General features: G+C 38.7%; 1 protein-coding gene across 1 annotated transcript in view; it reads right to left on the reverse strand.

Annotated features, from left to right (window-relative positions):
* Positions 1 to 27735, reverse strand: part of PRTG (protogenin) — an 88061-nt gene that overhangs the window by 59427 nt on the left and 899 nt on the right. The window lies entirely within an intron of this gene.

Below are 27735 nucleotides of genomic sequence, written 5' to 3' on the forward strand. Positions count from 1 at the left end.
TACCATACTGAACATAGGTGCTACAGTTGATGAAAGGCATTATAATGCTCAGCTTTTCCTTATAGATTCCTGTTGACTTTTTTTGGTCCAAATTATATCTGTTTTCAGCAAAACACCATGGACAATTCACATAATTCCACATTACTGGCACTGTCTGCTCTGCAAAAACTCAGAACCTGCAGTGTTGTGGGTCAGTGGGGACACGAGTAGGACCAATGTTGCAAGAGAAAATTTGCAAAGTGTCAGCCTGACTTTACCCAATAAATAAATTTCCTCTGTTTAAAGAAAATAAAAATTTAAAAAATAGAAAAGGAGAAAGAGGAGAATAAATTGGAAGAAGTATTATAACTATGTTGAAGTCCCTGTTTGGATTACTGTAGTTAATTGGACCACTTGCACAGAAAAAGTACTTACTTTGCACGTAAGTACAAGTAGATCCAAAAGCGTAAGTCATTCTGGAAGCAACCAGACAACAATCTACTGTTGTCACAGTGGAGGCATTGCTACAGCTGCAGCAGCAGGAGACAAGATCCAGAGGAAATTGAATTTTACTGATATACTGTGATCAGATGAAGACAGCAGCATCGTACTAAAGAACATGTCTTCATATAATTATGAGCTAAACATTTGAGGAACAAACCATCTGACATCCTCTTCAGCGAGCTGGATAAAATCCAACGTAATTGGAAGAAAACCAAAGACAAAGTATTAAAAAAAAACAAAAGCACACATACACAACAGAGGAGACTACTTGTTGGATTTTTCTTCTTGCAAAGTATTCTCCTTTAATTGGTCTTCTCTAACTCCAACGATCAGACTTGATTTTATCTTATCTTGCTTTTCTTTGAAATGCAACAGTATATGTTAACTTGGGACCAAAACATTAGTCCTCCAGTCGTCTTGACCGCTCCAGGCATCAGAAAGATTTGCTTCTGAACTATGGACCTCTGGTAGTTCAGCTCATAAATGCAAGCATCTGCAAAGACTTTCTCTTCCTTCAGTCTCACTCATTGTCTGCACAGATATTTTCCTCCTCTTAATGGCTATTATTTAAGGCAAACAACAGAGTTTGAGATAGAACTGAGTTCCGTCTGTAAGAGGAAGTGATATCATCCAGAACATATTTGGCCCTTTCAGGCACAAAGGAAAAGTGTCAGTCCATTCTGACAGTTATAAAAGAGTAAAGAGGAGAAGATTGTAATTCAAACAACATACTGGTAATGGCTGTAAATTACCAGAGATCTAACTCTTCTGATAAATTGGAAGTGTGGCTTTTTCCCGAAAGCCAGCTGTTATTTTTAATTTCTGCCAGAGTGGTTGGAAAAATAAGCTTAACTAAAATACACTTTTTCTATATCCTTGCATTTTAAAGAAATACACTAAAATTGCATAGTTTTGTACAACTATTGCTTAAAGCTTTAGTTTAATATACTTATTTTTAATTAATAACCAAAGATGCATACAGTGCCGAAAGCATAATACTTAAAGTCGGTTGGAACAAAATGAGTCTTCCCCTCGCCCCCCCCCCCTCCCCCCCCCCCCCCCCCAAAAAAAAAAAAAAAGAAGCATCACAAAATAAATAAATAAATAAATAAATAAATAAAATCATCAAATAAATCACACAGGTTGCTGACATCACTGCCAAGATTTTAAGAACTCATAATGAAAATTCTGGATAACACTATATCAGGTGCTTAACTTTTTACACCAGAATTTTTTTTTTTTCTCTGTATTAATCCCTGGCAGTAAATGCTGCCATACATCGACATATTAATGAGCTGAGATAGCCTAACAAAAAGCAACTGATAGCAATAAAGCAACCAACCAATCGCCCCCTCCTTCTCCCAAAAATCTAAAACCAGGGAGGGGACTGTAGTGTCCATAAACTCATCCTATGCCTCTCCTCAAATTCATTAATTCATAAATTAGGGCTCTCAAGATGGTGGTTGTTCTCACTTGCATGCTTAGAAACACCTGTGGTACGAAAGGGAGGAGAATAATGACCAATCCTGTTCCAACTACTCACACCCACTGCACATGCGGCAGGAGAGAAGAGCAGAATATTGCACATTATCCTTATCTAATACACAAGAAAGTCTTGTTTACAGGTTGAGATTTTAATGGCCTTGAACTAACCTGAGCCCAACCACATCTCCAGTCCCAGAAAGGCAGTATGGACCTATAACTCCAACTGCCTTTCTTAACAATTCAAACAAGCTTTTCCAGACAATTTCACTTCCAAAGATAACATACATTATAAAGGATTATTGAACCAGTTCATCACAATTTTAAAATCCATACAGGTATATATAGAAATATATAGTATAACTGGGACAGTTAGAGAAACCACAGTCTATAAGTCATCCCACTTCACCTCACTAATACCTTGGGAACAGCTTTGCTAGAATGGCACCTTGTACCCTCTAATCCCAAATTAAACTAAATCCTTTTAATGTGCAACAAGGAGATTGCTGCTATTAATCCCTGGATTTTAATGAGGTACTAACACTAAACTGTTAGACATGGCTTTAAAAAAAAAAAAAAAAAATCAGTATTCACTTTAATTGTCTGGAAATGTGGTCATCCCTGTTAAAGGGTATTCATTTTACCTTTCTGTTTTGTTTTCCAGCTTCATATTTTAGCTTTAATTTCTGCCTCTCCTTTGTTCTATCAAGCTGGTTACTAAGAACTCACTGTTAGAAAGAAGACAGGATACAGACCTAAGATTACATGACAGAAACGTGCTAGTTTGCCATTAGTGAGTATAACATTTAATTTCCCAATATGAAAAATAAAGTCATTTTCCCGGAAAACCTAGATGTTGAACATCAAAAATGACAAAAAAAAAAAAAAAAAGGACCTAATTCAGATATTACATAACAGAAAATAAGTATTTTGAGGAAGAAAGAAATGAGAGAGAGATGGAATCAAGCAAACAGTAGTGTTACATAAATAAAAGGCCTCCTAAAACCACAGTATCCTGTCAGTGTAAAAGCCTTTATAGCCCGGTGTACAGTTTTTACTACTAACATTGCTACAAAGCAAGGCTTGGTTGGCACCTAAGTTAGTGTTTCTACATAAAGAAATATTTCAGTACTTTTCAGATTCTTTGTTAATAACTTTCTCCAGAAACATCTGAGCGTGCAGGTCAATAGCTAGCAGAGTGTCTTTTCACAAGACAAAAAGTCCATGTATCTACAGAAGCAGTACTGCGCTGGCAGGATGAAAATTCTACAGAAAAATCTAACTGTGCATTTAGCCCTAAATCTATACTGCCAATATCTCAGAAAAATCAGGTTTTCCTCACAATAGTTCTGAAAAATGCCTCTATAATCACTCCAAGTGGCAGGGAAACTTCCTTAAAAGAAATGTTTATACCATGGCTTACTGAAATTAAACCTTCCCTTTAGTCACTAAGCAAAAGGTTTAAGTTTAAATTCATCAAGACTTTTTCCATGAAAAATACTAGTTCAAGACAAAAAAAGTAATTCTAGGTATGGTAACGAGTCATGTTTCCTTTAGCCTACACTGAAATGAAAAGTAGTCACAGAAGTGCAAATAATGCTCCCTTTTTTAATAAACTCTCTCTACATTGTTCAGGAACATACAGAACAAAAAACCTACAGCTTGCTGTGTATACTGGAAATATCAGCAAGCAGGATAACATTTAGCCTATCACCATGCTATTTGTGAAACAGATTACACTGTGCATTTTCTCAGATATTTCTTGAGTTAAACATATTTCCAGGATAAACCTAATACACCAATTTTCTCTTCCTAAAATGAAAACAAAAAGATAAAGAAATGTTCCTCTCTGACTTTAGCAATATTAAGAAATTCTTAGATTGTGACAGTATAAACACCATAGCAGTGGTTTTGAAGACAATATTTCAGAATTGTATTGAAAAAGAAGTCCAGTCTCAGGTAATTACCTTAGAGCATTACAATTAAATAATAGGGAGGTTAAATGAGACTGAAACTGCTGCATTGATTTGACACTACCAATAATTGATATGGGACACCTATTAATCTGTCTATCCCAAAGATTTTTCTTAACCATTTGCCATTCAGAATCTCCTAGCAGGCATTTTAACATTTTAAAGAAGGTGGATTGGAATTACAGCTTGTACAGAATATAATCATATTCTACAGTGATCGTTATTATTCTGATGCTTTGGAAAACTCTGCAGAGTGGGAAATTACAGAGCTGCATTTTTAGGAGCCACTAGCTTAGCACTACAACTTGGGTTCCTCTTCCCTTCCTACCATTTTTTTTTCCTAAACCAAAGAATAGGTTTTATCAAAGCGGGATGACATTTTGGGAGCTACTGGCATAGCTTATTGGCATCCATGCACTTTAAGTTCACAAATCCAGAGACCCTTGACTGAGGAAATCCTGTGCCTCCTCAATTCTCTAGATGATGTGTGTATTACTCCAGAACTCTGGCATGTATTGCTTTGTTGGGATCAGAAGGAGGGAAGAAGGAAGACTGGAAGGGAAGGGAGTTGTTCTGGTTTGTTTTACTAATCTTTACAAAGTTGTTTTTTTTTAAATGAGTGCGAAGATATTTTTTTTTTTTAAATGAGCGCAAAATATGCCAATACTTCAACTGAAAACACAAACCTAAACAATAAAAGATTTTTAAAAATGTTCAAATATTGCAAAAAACTAACAAGATTAGAAATCCCATTCCTACAATGTGAAAGACATGTAAGCACACAGAATGAGCCAGGTTTGCCATGAAATTTGACATTCCCTATAGACAAAACTGATCCTTTACACCATGTGCTCCTCACGTTTCAGTTCACAGCATAGTATTGGCAGGTTGCAGGCGAGGAGCAAATCTTTCTGAGGCATTAGTCTGCGAGACCCTCTCAAAATCACATTTTGAGTTTTGGAGGGACCAGAAACTGCTCTGCGCATAGGGGTAATTGCAGAAAGCTCTCACTGATAAATACCAAGGAGACCCCAGATGAGGTAATGAGTGAGGATTTGGGCCATCCACCCTTCCTGCTATTCTCAATTCATTACCTCTGCTCTGGATAAATCTTCTCCAGGCCCTGACTGCTAAGCTAAAGGGTGAGCTCCTTTGCAGAGCTTACTGCAGTTTTGCCTCCAACAAACTGCCGGTCAATTACATCTGGGAAACAGTCTGCTCTGCTAAAACTTATGGTCACCTTATTGCAGAAACATTTACTTCTAGCCTACCATATACTTAGTTCCACTGCTAAAACTAAACAAAGAGAGGGAGGTGCAATAGAAAAAGGAATGGAAAAAGGAAGAAACAACGGTATGTTTTAATTTTTCCTTTCCTCTCTCATGTTCTTGACTACCTGCTGACAGATATCTAAGTGTAATTTTTAGACAATGATTTCCAAACTAAGATGCAGATAACTAGGAATTACTCTCCAATATCTGATAAGAAGGGAGAAAAGGAAATAAATCATTAAATTCATATATAAAACCCACACTTTTCAAATGCAATGCAAAACTGTTTCTTTGTGCATTAAAATCTTTGCACAGCAATGTCCACGATTGCCTCACCACCAGAAAAAAAAAAAAAAGTAGCATTTGCCCAGTCACAAACTAGCCACTACTTTTCTGGTACTGAAGAATGCTATAATCTAAAGGCAATGAAATGGAGAAGCAAAGAGGTCAACAGCCTGAGCACCCTTGAACAAAAGTTCCCTTGGAGATGTCAACTGCAATCTCATTTGTTTCCTCTAACACTTTCAGGTCCCCCTGCTCTGCTCCTTTCTTTAAAGCTCCTAATTCACTGGCTGACAAATGATCACTTAAAAAAAAATCTCTGTACAGGAATAACCAAGTCTGAATATGTCCACTGAAGATCACTAAGCCCTCCACCGTTTGGGTTGGGACTAGATTCTGTAGAAGTGTTTCTGGCCACACACAGACACACACACACACACAAAGACACAGTTTTCACCACCAGCTTCTCAAAGTTAAGACCAGTCTGAAATTTCATATGTAGTATTTTCTCTTCCTGAAAACTTGGAAGTCAAGTAGACTATTCTGGACTAGGTTTTTAGGGAAATGTACTAATTTATTCTTTCTTTCCTACAGTATCCTCTTATTCCTTCTTTCTTACAGTATCCTCAGAAAGTAGGAAAGTATATTGTCTTCTCCAAAGACAGAATGGAAACTATTGTGAGCAAGTTTCTGATATATCCTAGTGTAGAAAGTCAAAAGAGGAGGACTCAAATGGATGCACATTGAAGACAGTTGACAGGAAAGGAGAAAAAACTTGACAAGGGAAGGAAAAATTCCCCCCCCCCATCCAACACCCCCCCCCGGAAGAACTCAGAAAAGCCTTTTCCTTCTACATCCTGACTTTCCCAAGTTTGTTTTTGTTTTCATTAAAAAGAAAACAAAACTTTCTTCCCCTCTTGCAAGAGCTCTTTAGAAGTGCAAGGTCTGGAGACAGGGTCTCAAAGACAGAATATCATCTTTGGCTGCTCCAGAGAAAAAACAGCAGGAAAAAAAAGAACAAATGAGGCATGTGGTTCTAGAACAGCCTCCCTTTGGTGAAGCAGTTTTGGAAATGCAACCCCTTCCTACACACACAGACATCGCTGAAGGCAGAAGCAAGCCCTACCACTGCCATTTAACTATTGCCTTAGAAGCTTTCAGCCCTGTAAATGTTTGTTTCCTGGGCACAGGACATATCAAATGGCACACCAAACTCTCAACATTTAAACACGTGGCTGGTTGGCTGTCTAAGCTTTCCTTCTTGGGTAAAACTGTGAATTCAAAATTATTATAATAAGCATCGCAATATACCCAGAGTCTCTATGATGCTGAGCCATTTTTTTCCAGGATAAAAGCAATCATTTCATCTCAGGACATATTGTACTTTATGAAAGATGCTCTTTCCTTTTGCTAAACAGGCAGCATATGTTCACTGTAAATTTTGGAAAGCGTTAACCTTAGCAACAGAAAGAGTTCATAATTAGCATGTCTGTTGTATGTTAAGTAAAAACATCAAAACAGTTAAAGAAAATTGGCTCCTCAGATGTGGATAATCACCCTTCAAAAAGTTCTCTTAAATGTAGAAACATGCATGCAGGATCAGAAAAGTACAATTTAGCAGGGTGACTATTAGACTGTACTATTTCCTCCTCACTTCTTCAGACCACTGGAACAGACACACAGCCTGTTATTCATGACATATTAACATAACTGTGACAATAACTGCGATCCTAGGCAGCACCAACGCGCTAGAGAAAATAAAAGGAGGATCCTAACTGACATATTACCAACCCATGAGTGCCTTATTTTACTGTTCATTCTCCAGCCCATCAGGTGCTCTTAGAGCCACACTGAGATGACAATCCAGGAGAACTGCCAATGCAGGGGCATGCATCAGAATTCCCAATCTGTGAAGGAAGAAAGCGCAGGATAATACACCCAAGTCTTTCTGTTTTACCTTGGTCAAAGCAGCTAATGATATTCCAACAATGGCACTTTCCACCTCTTGCAGCTTTGTATAAGCTATTCACATAACTACACATATTGCCTTACTACACCTCAATCATTACATAAGTGGCAAAAAAAATATACCACTACCACCCTTCCCAATGAAACCAGGCATACATATCACCTCAGGAGTTATCACTAGCACTGTTTTAAAGGAAATAAAAGATTGAGGCTTAGAAATACGTGGTTCTATATATTCAACAGTTTATTGATGGTGTAACTGGCATACCCTACTGAATCGTGTAAACAAGCATGAGAGATTTGATCTTTTCGCTTTTGAAGGCACCCCAGCTGGGGTTTTCCCTTCTCAGTCTATCTATCATCCAGGCAACAGTGTGTGGCCACAGAAGTGCACAATAAATGCTAATGCACTTATCAAGGAAATCCCCTCTGCTCTTCTGCAGACAAGAAATGTAGGAAATAGTACAGAAAAGGCACACAGTAAGCCACATTAACCAGCTTCAAAGCTGTTCTACTTGTGTGGCTGCATGCATTCAAGAGAAAGAACACACCACTTTCTCCCTTGCAAGGACTGCTTTCCTTCAGCAGTTTGCCAAGCGATTGCCTTCTAGTCTCTATGCTTAATCCTACAGGTGCCTTTCTTCAGAGTTGTTGCCATTCTGTGAAGAAGTTCTGCTTAATAGCCCAACTGTTGCATGGGGAACATCCAGCACAGTTTTGAACTTTATGACATGAAGACAAGGATCAGAACAAAAGCAGCATTGTGCAACAAAAGACGTATCCCTTCACAACTACCCTAATGTGGCATCCAAAAAAAACCCCAACCAAACCAAAAGAGAAATAGAAGTAGAAAATTAAAGATTGACTGCTACGATTCTAAGGTTCCTCAAAGAACAACCCCAAAAAGAACAACAAAAATCTAATAAGCACTCAGTGCAACACAGAAAAGACAATTTCAACACTGTGCAACAAGAGCTTCCAGCACTGTAAGTGCTAAAGCTGCCCCATTCTGATCAATGAATTTCACTGCAGATGCCAGCTGAAGGGTAAGACCTCTATTTATCAGTCATGTACCTTTAAAAATAAATAAATGCTATTCCTGGCTAAAATAAAACAAGACCCTAAGTAGAATGCAATACCCACTCTTCACCTCAACCTGCCCAGCTCATCAGAGGTAGCACCGCAGAGCACATCCCAGGACAGGAGCGGGGCCCCACACATTCCTCTGCCATGCCGCCCACCACTGTGCCTTCCCTCACATCTGGGGGAAGGCAGAGGAAGAGATTTCATTTCATACAGTGGCAAACTGACACCATCCACATATGAATGAGCGTAAGCTGATATGGAGGTGCTGTTAAGTCTTCAGACTGTCAGAAACGCTATCCCTGAGAGATACAAGCATTCTCCATTTTTTGCTTACAGTGTTTCAGAATGGGCATCCTAGGACGAAAAACACAATTTCACTGCAAAACACTGAGGAGAGGCACTGGGAATTCAAGCCCTTCAGCCCCCTCCTCCAAATGTCAACATTGCAGCGTTCCCATGGGGAAAGGAAAGAAGAGATGCCTCCACTTTCAAGGGCCAAACGCCCGCAGCTCATTTCCCTGTCACCAAATGCCCCCCTACTGCATTACACAAGCCCAGAGATCTCTCCCCAATAACAGTCTTTCTACACAGCATAGTAACTAACAGCAAAATTCTGAATGTCTTAAAGTTTGAGAGCAGCAGGGAGAAAAACAGAAACAAAATTCACACAAAAAAAACAAGTAACAAAAGGCATTGTCAGTACTGCTTATTTATTGAAGTTACTTAAATCCTCTAATTAGATGTTTATCTGAAAATTTCTGGAGGTAGGGGAGGGGGAAGAGTTTACAACTGTTGCAATTTTCACATAAATCAGAAGTGTGGCTTCCAGATAAAAATCATATTGCCTTCAATGTCATAGAAATCCCTATATTCTTCCCCAAGTATATTTCTCTCACTCCCTTATGTGTCTGGAAAATATCCTGCAAATTTACCCTGAACGCACCATAAAAGCCCTCATATCAAAGGCAAACAGAAGAAACCAAAAAATTTTGTCTTTAGAGGAAGTCACCTTGCTATGGCTGTTGACTGCTTGGGTGGGAGGCAATAGCTGGATTTCCAGTTTGCCCAGTCATAGTGCAAGCAAATACCCATGTTCTACTAAGTAGGTAATACCTCTGGTTATTGGATTACTTATATTCTCTAATACACAATGACAACCCGTTTTCCTTTTCCAAGATTTTCAAAAGCTCGTTATTTATCTCCAACTCAAGGCCGTGAATCAAAGCCACCAGGAAGGCACAGAGGGAAGTGTTATCTGGAGCACAGAGAAGCTGGTACTCCCATCTCAGATATCATGCTCCAGCCTGAAACAAGCAAGCTCTGAGAAAGGGGACTGATCCCTGGGAAATGCAACTGCAGACATGAAAAGAATACCACCAGGTCTCCATGAAAGCAGGAGGCCTATTCAACAGATGTTGTACTTATCCCAGATTTCTGACACATACGTAGAGGTGTATAACAGAGAAGAGTTAAGCAAGGTTAGATTATCTCAGACTTCCGTCCTCTCCGGTGCTCTTAAGACAGTTAAGCCACTCATTTATCTTAACAAATACAAAATTCTCCGTTTTCCCTCATAGAGAAAAGAAATACAACAGACCAAGCCTCGCTGTATTTTCTTCTAAATTATGCACTTATACTTCCATTAGCAGAAGTGTAACACCTTGGCCTGAAGCCAATCAGAAACCCCTCATAAAGCATTCAGTAAGCCAAATCAAAACAATACATAGCTTATGAGAGTGGGGTAAAGAAACTTGGAGGTCGTATTTCATCTGCTGCAGCTCATCATGTTCATTCAAACGGAGGCAGAAGGTTAACTGGCGGGATCTGCTCTTTAATGCCTGTTATTTCCAGTGGAAGGACCTAAGCAACAATGTTCTTTTCTCACTACTTCATGAAGAGGCTCAGCAAAAAAAAAAATCCTAATGCTAAGGGAACACAGCCCAGCTGAAGGGAAGGTGGACAGAAAAGCCTGGCAATACAATGAAAAGGAAACACACCTCCATAGTGCAACTCGAAGTTGGTTTTTGGATGCATTAATTATAAAATTGAAAACATGATTCACATTTCATAAGCATGGAAACACCTTCCTCTTGTTTTAAAAAAAGGGATTCTAAACCAGTAGACAAATGGACAGATAGCACTCTTGCGCATTTGGAAAATGCTGGGTTTGTACAACAAACTTTTGTTCATCAGGTGAAAACAGGGACTGGATAGAAAATACTAGGTTCTACCCTCAGCTTTACAGCTGCCTGTGTTGTCTGTAGGAAAGAAATTTCTTAGTTTGATCCTGTAGAATTTACTCTCTCCTCAGTTTTCTCCACATCTAAACCAGAGGTAACACACTAATCTTTCACTTAGTCTAGGCTTTTCTGGATTGCTTAACACCGTATATGAGAGGTAGTAGGAGCATTAATATTCATATATCATACACATTAAAACTAAGAGTGAGATTAATAGAAATTAATATTCTTAACCCTCTATCGTATCAACTAATCACAAAAATCTATCATTTGTTGGCAAAAAAAGGGGGAGGGGGGGAGGGAGGAATCATGGAAAGGAGGGGAGGAAACAACAAAAAACCCACAAAACAAAACAGCCCTATTGCACTGATGGAATTGAAACGATCTGTCCCTCTTCATGAGCACCACACTGCGCTGATAAACTAAATCTCTCTTTGATTGAAGGCCGAATTAAAACGGAGCAATGCAGGAACTCTTCTGACCCAAAAGTAATCCACTCAATCATATAACGCATCCCTTTACTTTTAGTAAAATGAATAGCCCTCCATAGAACCTTTTTCTTCCTTGACAAGTCCTTGACAGAAGAATGTGAATTTGGACAGTTAAATGAATCAATCACCAGCTGCTAGTCTAGGGCCAAGATGGTGAGCCGAGGGGCCTGCCAGAGTTCACTGACCACTGGTCAAAGCAGGACAAAGGCTTCGCCTCTATGAATAGCCCGCTTCTGGGATCCAAAGGTCACTCAGCTGCCTTGGAAACGGTCCCCTTTGGTTATTTAAAGTTCTCAGGCTATTCTGCCACAGATATTATTGTTTCAGGTGGTCACCATCTTTCCTCTTCACAAGTTCGTGAAAGGCCAGGCAACCATTATTTAGGTAAACGCAAGACAATGGCAAACACAGCAGCAACTAAACAGTGAGGAAAGGAACAATAAAAATAAGTACAAATAATGCTTTATGTTTCCTCATAATTCCAGCTTCTGAACATGCCTGTGAAAAACATCCTCAGAGAAAGAAGGTCCTGGCACACAAAGGGCCAGATCCCTGAGAGGATCCAGGTGCGTACCTTGCACTGAAGGCACGAGGTGTTGAATATTCACTGCCTTTGAGATTCTTTACATAAACATGTCAGGAAAAGGAACAAAAAAAGACTATCAGGGCTTTTCTCTAGTCATGACTGCTGGGCTGTATTTCCAGAAAGCTGCCCTATGGCTCAAGGTAAGACCTGTAGCCTAATAAGCAGGTGGTACTCTAGGCTATGTGCTGGAGTAAATACTTGAGAAAAGAGACAGACCAGATGAAGGAGGAGGTGAAACCCACTGGTGCTAACTCCTCTGCAGCACTGGAGCCCGCAGTCCTCCCTGGCACCTACCTAATAGCATGCACCACAAAAAAACTCTTCTCCCATACACCAGCAACAAACCCAATTTCCTCTCAGTCAGGTCACAGAGAGAGTAAAGGCTGCACTGATAAACACCAGAGAGTGTACAGGTGAGCACTCACCTAAGCCCTGTCCACACACAAGCTTAAACTGTAGTCAAAAGTATAAGTTAAATGTGGGTTTTGTTTGTACTGTGCTAAAAAGGTTTCCTAAGTCAGATTACACTCTGATAAACAGCACTACCAATAGGTTTATAAATGTTGTGGCAGAACTCTACAGCGTCTTCACTGGTCAGTAAACCTTCATATATATATATAAAAAAAAAATTATCTGAGGATTATTATTATCAAGTTAATGCTATTGCTAAATACATGCTTAGACACCAGCCCATGTTTTGGTTGAATCAAAAAGTTCTGATAAACTTACTTAACTTGTCTCAGAAGTTGTCACGGTGCCCCCTGTTACGAGTCTTTTTTTCCTGACACCCTGCCTATATAAAACTCTAATACTTTCAAGCATATTTATTTCATTTTTTGCTGCATTACATACATCACTAGATAAATAAAGCTAACACTTAAACTTTCCCACTAACACAGCATTCAGTATATCTGCCTCTTACATATGCGTATACACACACACACAAGATGAAAATTTCCAAACCCAAATGCTCAGAAGTTAGGAAACTGAAGAAATTAAGCTGCTTATGTAACTGATTTGCTCTGTTTACATACATGCTTTAGGAAACAATCCAACTGCACAGTCACAGTTCGCCTACTATTCACAGCACCACATGAATGGTGCTCACATAATGAGCATCTATTCAATATTTTGTTTTCTCTTCTCTGTTCAGTGTGTGGCCTCGTTCCTTATTTATTACACACTATTAAGCACTGCCCTGAAGACAGAGTTATTAACTTCCCTATGGCCTTTTCTGCAAGGCTCTGCACTACAGTTCTTCACAAATGTTCACTCTCACAACACCTTGAGATGACGTTCTATTATTATTTTAATTTTACTGTTGGGTATGTACAAACAGTTGGATGGTGGCCCAAAATACTCACTAAATCTAGGTGTCCAAGCTAAGACACTGATCCTTCACAGCACTCCATGTGTTGCAACGACAGCCCCCCCCAACTTGTTGCTGCTCCAATTGATCAAACCTCAGAACCTCATATCAAACACCGAGACCATAAGAAACACATAATCACAAACTTCCCATTAGAAGTATGGACAAGTTGACTTGTCAACATATTCTACATATTGTAGAAGCTTCTGGCTGAAGCAGTGATGCAATTTAAATCCTCCAAAGCTCCCCTGACTGGGAGGTTTTTTTTTGTCTTTCTGAAGTTCCCAAGGGAAGTCCAGGACTCCTGGGTCCACATTCCATGTCCTGAAAGATCAGCTGCTCCGATGGGCACACTCTCTTGAGTCAGTCTTTGCCAGCCCCTCAGTCCTCCCCCACTCCCAACTTGTACCCATGGCAATCTCCAAACCAAGCCAACCCCAGGCCTCACTCCGCAAGCTTTTCCTGCTTCCCACCAACACGTTTCTCTTCCTCTTCCTGACCTCTAGACACATGAGACCACTCACACCTCCACCTCACCCACTTTCCCTCCCAAACTTCCTCTCCAGGTAATTAGACCATTGTTTTCACTTACTTCAGCTTTCAATGCCAGCTGGTTTCTCCAGGCAGTGTTAGATCACACTTTAGCTCCTCATTAATTCAGAACAGGAAAAAAAAGCAAGTCCACAGCTGCCTAGGACTGCTTAGAGGGAAAGCCCAGCTCAGTGTTCACAAGCAACATGCTCAGCACAAACAGCATTGTCCATGTTTCTAGCTAGTCAAGCTGAGTAAGTCTGTGCTGAACATGTGCAAAAAAAAAAAGTTTGAGATTTTTCCTCAAAATTTACAGGACAACCAAATTTGCAAATATATTCATAGCAACAGCAAAAGCTACTTCTAGACACAAAGACCACTTCCCCAACAAATCCCATGTCTCTGTTCCCTAAGCAGACATTCTCATGCTATCCTAGTGAAAAACAAAAATACAGAAAAAGCAGTTTCATCTTAGATTTGTTCTAGGGAACTGGATAAATAGTCCTGCAGAAGTATACTGTATAAAAAAAAAATTAAAAGCAAAGAGATGGATACTGACATAACAAATTTCTATCCAAAAGGTTAACGTGTCAGAAAGTTAGCAACTACAGTCCTGCAATATAAATATTTGGTAAATTTAACAGCAGAGTGCCACCAGCCCCCTTAGAATAAGATAATCATTTGCACAAAACAACAGAGCAGAATAAAAGTCTAGAACTGGTATTTTTGGCAAGAGCCATGATTAAAAGCATCAACAGACTTCATCCCTACTATGTAAAAAATAAAGACTGGCAGCCAATTCTCTTTCTTGGGGTGGGTGATAGGAAGACTTTTTACGTCTTCTCAGAAAATCATGGGGTTTTTTTCCCATTGATACAACTCTAGGCTCTGCTATTCCTTCCAAAACAGTCCTGCTAGAAGGACTATAGCCAGGCCCGGCTAACAATTCAAACCTATTTTACCTTACCTAGCGCAAACATTTTGATTATTTTAAATCAAAATAACACCTCAGTGAAGTTACCTTCACACTGCTGTTTCTTGAGATGGTCAGAACTAATCTGCCAGTTAGTAGCTGCTAAAAAGTGAAGACAAACTCTTCCCAGATAGTTCCAAATCCCCACTACTCTTGCCTACTTACCTCCAGCCAGCTCTAGCTCTTGTCAGATAACACAGAAAGCCAGTTCAAATCATCACAGCTAGCCGCATCAGTTAGATAACTATCTAGCTTTAAAAAAAGTATTTTTTCTGCCAGGTTATCAATCAGATGAGCACCACAGACGGCACAAGGGATATGGCATTAACTGCATCCTATTCTACATTTCCAAAAACTAGTGTCAGCCACTTTATGATTAAAGCATGATCTATTGTTCTCTTTTTGCAAACTAGTGGACTGATTAAACTACTTTATATTCCATTGCAGCTTCTTTTTTAATAGCTTCATGTTTATGTCATCAGTGGACTTTCATATCTAGTACACACCAAAAATCCCACAGGCTACTACTAATGAAGGGCATTAAAGAAAATGTCATTATAAATGTTCATCTAAACACAAAGCACAGATTTTGAATGTGCTTCATTCTCTCAGCAGTATCTACTTCCAGTATCACCTCTGGTGCACAAAGCGTAACATGCCTTTGACGCAGCTCTAAAAAGGAAAGAAATACTGTTTCTAAACTGAAATGTAATAAAATTCTTCATGAGAAATGTTTATTATATTCTTAAAATCAACCATTTTCAATAAAATCTCTGACCATAAAAGAGCCTAATATGCTACCATGTATCTCAGAGATACCTATTAGCAGATTAGATATGTCACCCTTTGTGCAGAAAAATAGTTTCCTGCAGTTATTTTATGATAGATAAGTATAGGGGTTTTTCTACTGTGCATATTTTTATTATTATTGTTTATTTATCTTAAAGAAAGTCATGCAAAACCAGTAATTATATTGGGGGGGGAGAGGGGAAATAAAGCACCGTGTGGATTTCAGAGATTCACCATCTGAAAGCTTTTATTCTTCCACAGTGAAGGAAAGTTATGACCTTTGACATGTGGCCAGGGTGCCAAAGAAACTGCTCATAAATGTGTGTCAGTAAAGAAGCAGAAATCAATAAATTCATTTAATCCAGGGAACTATTATGTAGTGAGACACAACATATTTTAAAGACCCAACTGCTCTACTCTTTCAAAAGACAAAAATTTTATGTCATGGATTTTTGGATATTCAATTTTTGGAAGGTTTTACAATCTGAACATTATCTTTGACCCATTAATAAATATTTTAGTCAGTTATGCCACAATTTGTTAGTACAGTCATTCCTGTTTGAAAGATCCCTGATACAGCTGGATTCAGGTAGCACAATAGAAACACTAGCAGGTGGGCAGATATCCTATTAACAACCTCTACCATTATTAGAGATAGCTATCCACAGGAATCAAACACAGGCAGGTGTTAACAGTGCATATTTTTTCCACACTGGGTGCTCAAGAGCAGAACGAATGAGATATCGTTCATCATTCCAAACACAGTAATTTTAAAAGACCAAATGAAGCACTGCTCTACAATGTATATTATAAAGGCTTTCAACAAAGCACTTGGTCATCTACCATATATTTTATGTGAATCAGCAATAAGCTACATCAGGTAAAGATGATGACCATTAAAAATAAGTACTAAATGCCATGTGCTGGGAATGTCACAAAACTCCCATTGACGCTACCAAGAATTCCATAGTTAATTTCCTGTACATTGTAGCAATGCTTACCTCTTCTAGTGTTTAGTATATCCAAGAATTCCAAACACTAGAAAATATAATTATTGCTAGAAATAAAGTTCACACCCTTAAAAGGAGAAAAAAAAATGCTAACTGGAATAAACGAAAAAATTCTACTAGTGAGAAACAAAAACAAAACTAAAAATCCCCATACCCAATTATGTCTCCACTTCTTAAATAAATGAAATACTATTTTTGAGAGCATAGGCTAATGCATCTGAATACAAACTCACACGTACCAGTTCCATGAGCCACTGTGGATTTGTATTACGATCATTTTTACAATAGTTTGGTCATGTGATAAAATTGAGCTGCCTTCCAGGCACACACTGGCTGAACAAATAAAAGCAGTATCCACTTTCAACCTCTATTGAAGATGAATGATAAATCTGCTTGCAAACTGTGGGCCATGGGGTTGTTTGCATAAATAAGCATTAAAAGCAAGGTGAAAAAAAGCGCTGGTCATATGCTCACTTATGCTTTTGGGGAGGGGGTGGGGAAAGGAAGTTTCACCCTTGTAATTTGGGACACGCTATGTACAAAGTTTCTCTCTCCTCAGGCAAAAATGACAGAGTCGTGCCAGAACTCCCAGAGAATATTTCCAGTTAACATCAATTTGCCGGATGTCATAGACAAGTTTAATGAACAAAATGATATATGTCTGTCAATGGCTTCATAAAGTCAATGAATTCTCGTTACAAAGAACATACATAATGTACAGCTCTGCCTGAGGCACGTGTTACAGTTATTAGAGGTTTACTAGAGATCTTGATGTGGACAGTGAAATGGTGATTTAACAGTTTACACTAGTTAATTTGCTGAGAAGTTACCTAAACAATTATTAATATGTTGAAGATTGTACAAGCAGGAGTAAGCAAAAAAAATATTTAAAACTCTCCTACATGTTCAAAGACCTTAAGATTAATTTTAAAGTTTCTTTGAAAAGATAATGGCTTATTTGATAACTTCCAGTTGTAACAAGTTGTAAAACAAAAAACAATACTGTGTAACACTGATCTGTTTTCATTGTACATTGTAATGGCTATCAAAACAGCTTTTTCTTAATCATAATTATTATCTGATTTTGAAGTGTCAGCCAGACCACTTGAGACAAGATATTACCCTTCTGTCGAATCATTTTTACCTCATCTAAATTTGGGGTCAAAACTGACCTCAAAGTATCTTATGACACATCCCTCCTCTGCCACAGCTGTGAAAATAAGCTCCACGGGAAAACAGTACCTCCTTCCAGTCATCAGACAGGAATAAGAAACAGGGGGTCACCAGAAGCAGTTTTGCAAAGCCAAAACAATGATATAGCATATATCTGACAGTTTATAAAAAGAAAAAGGGAAAAAAAAACCCAAAACTGACTACATGCAGCAAAATCAGCCTGCACCTGACATGAGAAAGAGTGGGAACATGGGAGAAGACACAAGTGATGAGAATTTTGAATATTAGAACAGATCAGCAAATAAATGAAAAGCTTTTCTATTTGACACTTTTTCCTCTCCGTTTTAAGGTGTACAGGAAGTGAGTGTCTCTCAATAAAGCTTAAAAGAACTGATAATCCCACTTTGTAAACAGGCTGTGATAGATGACTTTCATTATTTTAGTGGGAGAAGAGAAGGCTGACCATTGCTACTTTGTATGAGAAACTCATGCTGCAAAGGTTGAGGAGATATAGAAGAGTAAGTTATTTTTCTAATCCTATTTTATCTTGTTTTATCTTTAATCTGAAATGGCTAAAAAAAAAAAAAAAACAAAAACTCAAAACCCTCTGGACTGGAAGATGCAGAAAGACCTTTGGTGTAATGCAAGATTTTCTTCACTATGAGGGTGGTGAGGCGCTGGAACAGGTTGCCCAGAGAAGTTGTGGATGCCCCCTCCTAGAAGTGTTCAAGGCCAGGCTGGACAGGGCTTTGAGCAACCTGATTTAGTGGAAGGTGTCCCTGCCCACGGAAGGGGGGTTGGAACTACTTTCTTTAAGGTCCCTTCCAATCCAAACCATTCTATGATTTTAAAAGCGAGTCGTGTATCTATCAGGGTGTCCAAAGATGAGGTAGTACACATGTGGTAAAATTACACTGATCAATTAAAAATCCAACATTTTTTCTACTTTTATAATTCTATCAATTTGCCAGTGATACCATTAAGACATGAGGGTTTTGCACGAGAAATTCTGATCTACTGAAATAAGAACAAACAATGTAATCAGTCAATGTGAACAGGATTATTATCTGAAGATGCTAAAAATCAAATCTGAAGATACAGAGTTGCTTCTTTTCACAGAATTCCCTCCAGTTTCCAACATTCATGCATCACTATGCACAAGATATACCTCACAAGCTGTAAAGACTTAGTTTAACTGCCCCCTAGCTATGTCTTAAAAGAACAGCAGATGACATTTAATGCTTGTAATAACTTTTACGTACTCCTTACCCGTGGTCAGTCAGGTGATTATTTCTTTCAAAACTCTCATAGGCAAATCATTTCAAAATGGAACTACTGCACCTCAGAGCTAAAGAGCAAATTTCCATTACACATACTTCTAAGACAAGGCAAATTGTTGCTATTAAATTCAAAACCATAATTTTAGCATGTTCTGAGGCTAGAGGACTAGGACAAGGTAAGTTTTGCTGCTTTGCCATCAATATACCACTCAGTGTAGCCTATAGCTAGAGACAAACTCTTTCCTCCTTTCTAAAATACTGTATTCGTCCCACCTAAAGCTGTGATTCAGAAAAGCCTGCCAATTTTGGACAGAACTGTAAACTTGTACAGAATGAAATCTGTTGCCCATTCCAAAATCTACTTAAACGTGGGCTTGGCAAAGATGTTCCACATCTGAATACAGGTTTAGTGAATTGCAATGTTCTGAGACAAACCCCATCCTACCACCAGTCCTTTTATGTCGGCCAGTACATAGGAAGTTTTCTCCGTAAGATTCTACAGATGGGAAAGGATATCAAAGACCCTCTCTGCAGTTAGATTCATGCTTTTCACAACAGATTTCTGTCATAATTCAGAAACAACAACAATCTTACTTCTTGCTGTCCAGGAGAATTTTACCAGGGCTCTGATGGCAGGCACCACTTTCAAACACAGTTCTTGTCAAAGGCTAGAGATGTAATTTGCTCAGTAGTATTCTACCACTGAAAAAATTGGTAAAATAGAAATCAAAGTGTAACTGTAAGGTCTTGAGAGGAAAAGTGTTGATCATTATTGTCTATGGAAGGGACTGCTGAGATTTTGATTATTTATTTTTTTAATACTGACTTAACTGAGCAGATGGCTCAGCTGCTTTTTCTCATGTAGCAACGTCCCTTAAAAACAGCCATCGAGAGAATACTTTAGTGTCTACTGAGGTATCCAAAGGCAGGACTTCCACACTTGCAGGTTACTAAACTTTCCCCCACACACACACACACATTTTTGTAAAAGAGAAGCTCTTTGGATTTTCAGTTTTCCAAGGGTTTTTTTTTGGCTTTGCTCTCCTCCCCCCCCCTTAGAAAAATAATGACTCGGTTTATGTTATACAAGGTAAAAATACACTCATTAGTTTAAACCAATGCCCAGATTTAGTGACAGGAGGAAATATCCCAGGTGAAAACATTGAAGTTGCATTTCTTTTCTTTCCTTTCATTTCTCAAGATCACCCAAGATATTTTAATCAAACAAATCCCCTACAATCACAGAGATGTAGGATATGGGTGGCACCCTTGTGCCCTCATGCTCTTTTCCCGTATTAACAATCCTAGACACTAAGGACAGGTTTCTAGAAAGAGCTGGGACAGAGTGCATCACATGTTCTGTGAGCCTCCATGCCCATGACTGCAGGAAACTACTTAATGAGGTTTCTACCTCTCTTCTAGTTTTATAACAAAAGTTCTTGTCTGTCCTCAATTTTGCTAGAACTTTGCAATCAGTGCATTTCCATTTATTTCATATTCCAGAAGCCATTCCTTTCCTCAAAATTTTGCCTATGTGCAGAAACAACTTCATAAGACCATTTTCAAATAATTTATGGGAATAAGTGTGTATTCTTACTACTTTAATCAGAAAAGGAAATCAGTTTATACAGGTATAAACCCAAGAAACTGATTACAGAAGATTAAATAACTGCACTCCTTGCTGACTTTCTCCCTCCACAGCAGTTAAGTCCCCAGTAACCCATCCAGAGATGGTGAAGTAGTATCTTGGTACATTGCAACTTTTGCCTCAAATTAATGATTAAATTCTAACAGCTGTGGATATAAAGTTTGTTGTCAGCTTTCCTCTGTCTTTTATAACATATTCATTTTCAGTATTTCATTTCTCACGTTGCATTCTACTGCTCTGACATCCAGTGAATGAGAAGGTACTGACTGAATACTATCACAGTTGCTACAATGAAGTGTTCAGGCTAGAAGCAAGCATAATTTACAGAGTTCTCCCATCAGCCGTACTCACTGACCACAGCGGTAGTTTTAAAAGCTGTTTAGTGTAACGGTGACAACAGAAAGACTCAGTAACCCTGAAATCTTTACCCCATAACCTACAAAGATTGCACATTCTGTCATTGATATGTCTTGTTATGATAACAAGAATCTAAGTGAACTTCGTGAGCACACAGCAGACCTATGTGCACCTGGGGGGAATGATACCTAGATCCTATTCCCCTCAGCTGCAGATGCACTGATGTGTCAGAAACCTATCAGAAGCCCAACAGAGACTGGCAATTGAGAAACAAGCTCTTTGGAACAAGGCCTCAAGATGGTAACTGTATTATCCAGATACCACTTAGTTTATTTTGCCTTTGTGAGCGTTCATGTTGTTAAAAACAAAAAAACTTCCACTCACCTAAGGAGATAAAATTCAATTTCATTGAAAGAAAACTAACCAGAATTACTGTTGAGAGTTATGAAACAAAGTAAAAGCAGTAAAGAAAATCTGTCTAGTACTGGTTATTCACATTTTCCTCTAATATATTAGGAAGGCCATCTCCCTCCAAACTTTTACATACAGAAAAAACAACACAGGAGGTTACAATAATTTCATAAAGTCACAGACAAACCCTCTACACTTCAGTGGTTTCACAACCATCTCCTTCCTATGTCTGCTGTTTATCTCCATCTATTAAAAAAGTAACAATTTTATCCATACAAACAAAAAACGTTTCCACTATAGATGTAGGTTTTGGAAGGCTGCCAGATGGATTTCTAACTCCCAACACAGATCATCTAGTGCGATTTTTTTTTCTCCTCTAATTCAATTGCCGAGACAATCAACTTTAAAATGTAGACACTGCTTAAAATGCTGCTGCTTAAAAGCTATGTAGAGGTTGACCCTAGTAACTAATGTTGACCACACAACCCACACTTACTCAACAAAATGTGGAGACTTGACATTGTTGATTACTTTTTCACTTAGGTGGTGATTACCAGTTATAAAGACTGGAAGTAATCAATCCCAATTTAACAGCTGGGCCTGTTGATGAAACAAAAAAAACAATGCAAAACTAAACAAAAGATTATGTCCGCAGTTTTGCAGATAAGATATGGAAAAATACAAAATCCTGACGAAAACACACAAAAACTAAGCACAAATTTGTCCAACAATGGAAATGACCATATTTCTGTAGGAAAATGCTTAGTAACTTTTAAATTCTTCCTCCAAGATTCTCTTTTGTCATTGTCTTAAATTGTTCTGCACACCATCAATAGCCACAGCTGTTAAATTGTGAAGACGTGACAACAAGTCTCTAGGCAAACAACTGCTCAGAGTGAGATCCTTTTCTTTGGGATAATCAGAGCTGGCTGACAAAAGGAGGCCTTACTGAACGCCCTTTCAACAATTTCTACACCAAGCAATGCAGAGAGAGAGGGAGGGAGAAGAAAGGGAGCAGTGGGGGGGAGCACCACACTGCAAGAACCAAACAGCATCCTTTGCTGCCGTACATTGCTTTGCAAGTAGAAAAGAAATCTCAATAGTTTAGTGCACATATCACATGTAGAACTTGCACCAGGTAAGAATTGAGTGCCTCTAGTCACAGCTCTGAACAACTTCTAGCATGGTACCATGTTTTCCTTCAACATTTCTCACATAGGTGAAGGTTTTATTAGCTGCAGAGTACACTGCCAATAAGACTGAGCATTCCTTTAAAAAAGCTGGTAAAAACTTTATACATTATAAAGTTACGGCGATAAAAACTAGTAAAAACTATAACAGCTTTGGCCTTACTAGCTAGGAAGAAAAGCAAGGGCATGAAATGCCTGTTTGGCATTATGCTTGACACAAATTTGAAACTGAGGTGTTGAGGAAACCCATAAAAAGCTCACTTCTCTAATGACATGGTAGCGGAAACAAACACTGTTCATGTGCACTAAGTGAAGTTTCATACATTTTTTGTTCTGGCAACACATAAAAGCCCACCCCTTAGTCTGTGGAAGAGTTCTTACAAGCGCAGACCAGTCATTGCTGAAAGAATAAGGAATGCCCTAGTGCCAAAAAAAAAAGTAACTAGTGGTTATGTCTTAAAAGGATGTTGACAATTTCTTCTGTAAAGGTGTAGGAGTTCAGGTCAAATGATGTCTGGGGGAGTTCTAGAGGAAAATCCTACAAGAAAAAGAGTTAAGGAGGAAAGTGTTTCCCAGTTTTCTTATTTCTTCAGTGTATTTCAGTTAAGGAACAAAAATCTTACTGCTCTTCTTCACCGTTATCAACTGACATTGCCAACTGACACTTTAAACATCCTCCTCTTGCCTTAAATACTGGAATTTAAATGCACTAAGGATCAGCCGTGTGCACTGTCAGCTTAGAAATGGATCCTCCTCTCAGGACATTCAAATCAACTAATCAAAGCAATAGCAATAAGACAGCACTTGTAAAAACCTTAGACAAGAGCTCCCTCAAACCATCTGTAACCACACCAGTTCTACAGCATTAAGACTTTGCTATGTCTGTTAATACAAGACCATTGTCTACAACACCCATTTGCCATTTCACTTCCACCTTAGTCAAAAAACACTTCTGCCCTCCAACCCCACCCTTCCATCTCAGAATTTGTTCCTCTCTCCATTACTATTTAAAATAATTAAACATACCTTTGAGCTCTATATGCATTTGGAAGGTACCCAAAATGACAGACTCCACACAAAATGAAAATTATATTGTTAGATCACAGCTATTAATCCCTTCATTTAAGGCAAGATACTAAAATTAATTTTAAAAAATACTAGCAGAGGGCAAAATTTTTGCCTACACGCATTCCATAAAGGCCGTAGTTTGATGAACACTTATTTTTGCAACAGTCTAAGTTTCAGTAGCCTTCCTCTGTCCCACTAAGCCTTTCCACCTCCACATCATTCCTCTCAGTTACGCCAGCACAATCACTGTGAGTGGCTCCTTGACAAACCGCATCAGGGAACTCATTTGGGTTAAAAACCATCTTTTGTTTTAATTCTATTATTTTAACCCAGATCAGTTCCCTGTTCAGTTAGCCACACATGCAGCTGTGCCCACACAAGGAAGGGCACAATGCAAAAGTGGGAACAAACAGCTGGAACTGCTAAGAAAACATGATTGTCACAGTACAGAATAAGGCTCAGCTGAATGCACTCTTAAGTGCAAATACTTAAAAGCAGAGCAAAAGATATTAGGATATCAAAACATAAACATTGCCAGTTACTGGCACAACAGTGGGACCGGAAGTCACATCACTGCCACAGCAGGTAAGCAAAATTACAAACTCTCCACAAAGTATAGCCTGCTACGTGTAAAAGGACCAGCGGTTCACAAACTGCAGTGCAGCATGCACACACATTTTCCCTCCAGGAGCATGCTCCCAGAAACCTTCTGCTTGCATAACCTTTCACTCTCGTGAAATATAGAAACCTGTACACGAAGAACTGGGCTTCCGTTTCCTGTCATTCACAAACATTAAAATCAATTCAGCCACGTTACAAGAGGAGAAAGGGTTATCTAGGAACGCTCCTACCCAGCTGTATATATCCCATCCAACCATCTTAAGACTTCAATTTCCACTTTTTGTGAAAAGGAAATAAACAATGAGCATCCTGTCCAATCACTGCCCAAAGGCCATGTTACCAGCTTCAGAACATGATCCACCTTCTCCATTTTTTCTTAATACTATCTTATTGGAAGTTTAGCTTTATTTTTAGACAGACTCTTAGTTAACTGTGGTTAAACAGTCATAATTTAAAAATGCAGGAATACAAAAATCTCAGCTTGTTTATTTTTGGCTGATTCAAAGTTGCACCAAAAGTGCTTAGGCTTTTTCCACAGTCTACATTCCTTTTATAATCCGTTAAAAGAGACCTCTCTTAGTAGCAGTAGCAGCAGTTAAGTTGAATTTCGAGTAAGTCATCCTCTTCACTATTAGCATTTTACCCCCACATGTTGCCTCACAAAGAACCAGACAGGAACCTCCTCCTCTCTCCCCCACATCAATTAACCTGCTTTGGAAGCAACTACAAGCATGTACTGAAACTAATATTTATTTTTACCTAAGCGATACCTCAGCCCCACAGTTTCCTTTAAAAAAGTAGGGAGATCGCACCGAAAAAAAGCCCTAAATTAGTCAAATTCTTTTGTGCATGGATGAACAACAGGAAAGCAAAGCCTTGGGGCCTCTGGGGAGGAACCCTGTCCCTGCAGACCTACTCTGATGTGCTCGGGAGATAAGGCTCCATAGTGACACTTAAGGAAAGGCCTGCTCACATTTGAATTTCTGCATTCCTCAAGAACAATTCATGGCAATCACTAACTTTGCAGAGGAGCTACATGAAAGCTTTGGCCAATGAATGAGGGTCATCTGCTCTTTATCACAAGGGTAAACCTCATCCTGGCCAGTTTCTAACCTTTTAACCCTGTGAATTCTTAATTTGCACATGAATAATGGAATTCTTGCCAAGAGTGCAACCTCCAGCTTCCAGTTCCTAACTTTAGAAACCAAGACCCGATCTCCTTGTGTGTTCAAATCTTAAACTCTTGGACAGATTAAAGTTTTTGATTTCCAAATACAACACTAAACATTACAATTCTGAAGCAAAAGATAAGCTTACTAGCAAAAGCTCTGACCAGGCAAAGTAAAAGAACATCCTCGCACCCTGCTGTTACCAGAGACTGAAGAGAGCATTTGCTTTTTTCCTCCAAAGAAAGAATGCCCATTTAATGCCTATTCTCCACCTCTTTAATATGTATAGTTCCTTCTGTACCCTGACCACAAGGTAATTTGCCTTCGCAGCAACGGACAACTGCTTCTAAACAAAATTGTAAGCCTACAAAATCCCCCACAAGACTTTAATATATTTCACTTAAAACATCTGCAAAGTTCAATCAACTCATGACAGTAGGCAGAAACACTGTAAAAATGAGATATAAAACTAATTTTGCACGTTTTATGGGCTTCAAAATTACTGCCTTATTTCACAGCTTTACAGTAAAGATGACATTCTGAAACATTTAGTCAGATTGGAATATGACTAAAAAGAAGAGACTGCTACATAGGATAGCTTAATGTTTGGCCACTAGTTAACCACTTAATCGCTAAGTCAACACCACCTACTGTGATCATTATGGATCCACTATCTCTTCCAGTTTTCTCCAACAGCCATAGGAAACCTTTCAAGTATTCAAAGAAGAAAAAGAAAGCTTTTATCACAGTCTTGGGGGGGTGCGGGGGGGGAGGAGAAAGGAGAAAAAAAAAAAGGGGGAAAGGAGAAAAAAAAAAGGGGGGGGGCTGTAAAGAGAGTCTCACTCCACAGCATGCAATCTACTGGTTCACAACTCTTCCTTGGTGAAAATCTTTCATTATCAAAAAAAACCCACAAAATTAAACCATCTTTCTGGTGAAATAACATGCATGCAAGAAACAAACATTTATAAAAGTTTAGTACTGTGTGAATAAAACCAGATACTGCAAGTGTATTACTATGCTCTACTACTACAGTGCTCTGTACTATTCCAGAAGTTCTCTGATATTGAGCACAGAGCTCATCCTGCAACGTCTCAGATTTAAAATGGCCCTGAATTTTCCACAGTCCTACACATAGAATCCATCAGTCACTGCTTTGCTTTACATTTATTACTAACAACAAAAAAAATCCTATCCTCTTAATAAAGGTTTTCTTTGGTCTGTTTATTAATGGTGCTGACACTCTGAAAGCTAACGATGTGAATTTAAATGTCAACAATATTAATACTTCATTTTTCATAATTTTATCAAAAGTATCCAAGAACTGCTTAGTCTATTAATCCTGTATGTGAGTAAGATACCATGATACAAAGTAATAAGCAGCCAGGTTTTTGAAATTGAGAATTCACAGATCAGCCTCTTATAGCACGTGAAAAACTCATCACTTAGTTGGAGCCACCTGCTTCCAGGCTGGTTTTCAACTGCCCAATGCTCTAGCTCACTGAACAAGGTATTTCACACCTTCCTGGGGTATCTTATGGACAGTTTTTACAATCAGTTCAGAAGCACACAGAAAAAAAACCTAACAAATGTTAACATTCAGATATTTTTTTGAAGTAAGCTAATGTACCAATTGTATTAACCAGTTTCAGACTGAATTTGGCAAAACTTGCAATTTACAACTAATGTCAAGTTTCCATAGAGGTATCAGCACCAGGGTTCTGTGCAAGTTGCTACTAAGAACAGGGTTGAAGAGGTCAAAGGAAGCTTTTTCCTATTAGATTAAGTTCATCAGCTAAGTCCTGTTACAGAGGGAACATGAGAAGACTACATAAACTGTGTACTCTCTGTGTTATACTTTCTTTGAAATGACTCCATGTACTTTTGGAAAGCAAAAAAGATAAGTGTTGTAGAAGCAGCCTACTGGCAAAGCTCTGCACCGGCATGGAAAAAAGGCATAACATTCAGTTCCTAACACACATCTCTTGCTCAATACATTTAAAGATACTAGGAAAACAGAGGGCAACACACACTCAGGATCAGACTGTTAAAGCCATAAAGAGTCTTACACACAACTATTTCCTTCATCAGTCATCCAGTAGTAGGGAGTCACCCTAGAAACGTCTCTCACTTCCTCGGGGAACCACGTAACAGGCCCTTACGGTTGGTTCCAGAGGACCCTGAAGCAGTTCCAAAAGGGACAGCACCCGCATCTGCTTGGCTGAACACACACGTCAGAAAAGCAAGGGCTTGGCAATTTAACCGTCATGGTTGCCCAGAAAAC

Source organism: Pygoscelis adeliae, unplaced genomic scaffold, assembly GCF_000699105.1.
Source record: "Pygoscelis adeliae isolate BGI_AS28 unplaced genomic scaffold, ASM69910v1 Scaffold545, whole genome shotgun sequence".
Lineage (NCBI taxonomy): Eukaryota > Metazoa > Chordata > Aves > Sphenisciformes > Spheniscidae > Pygoscelis > Pygoscelis adeliae.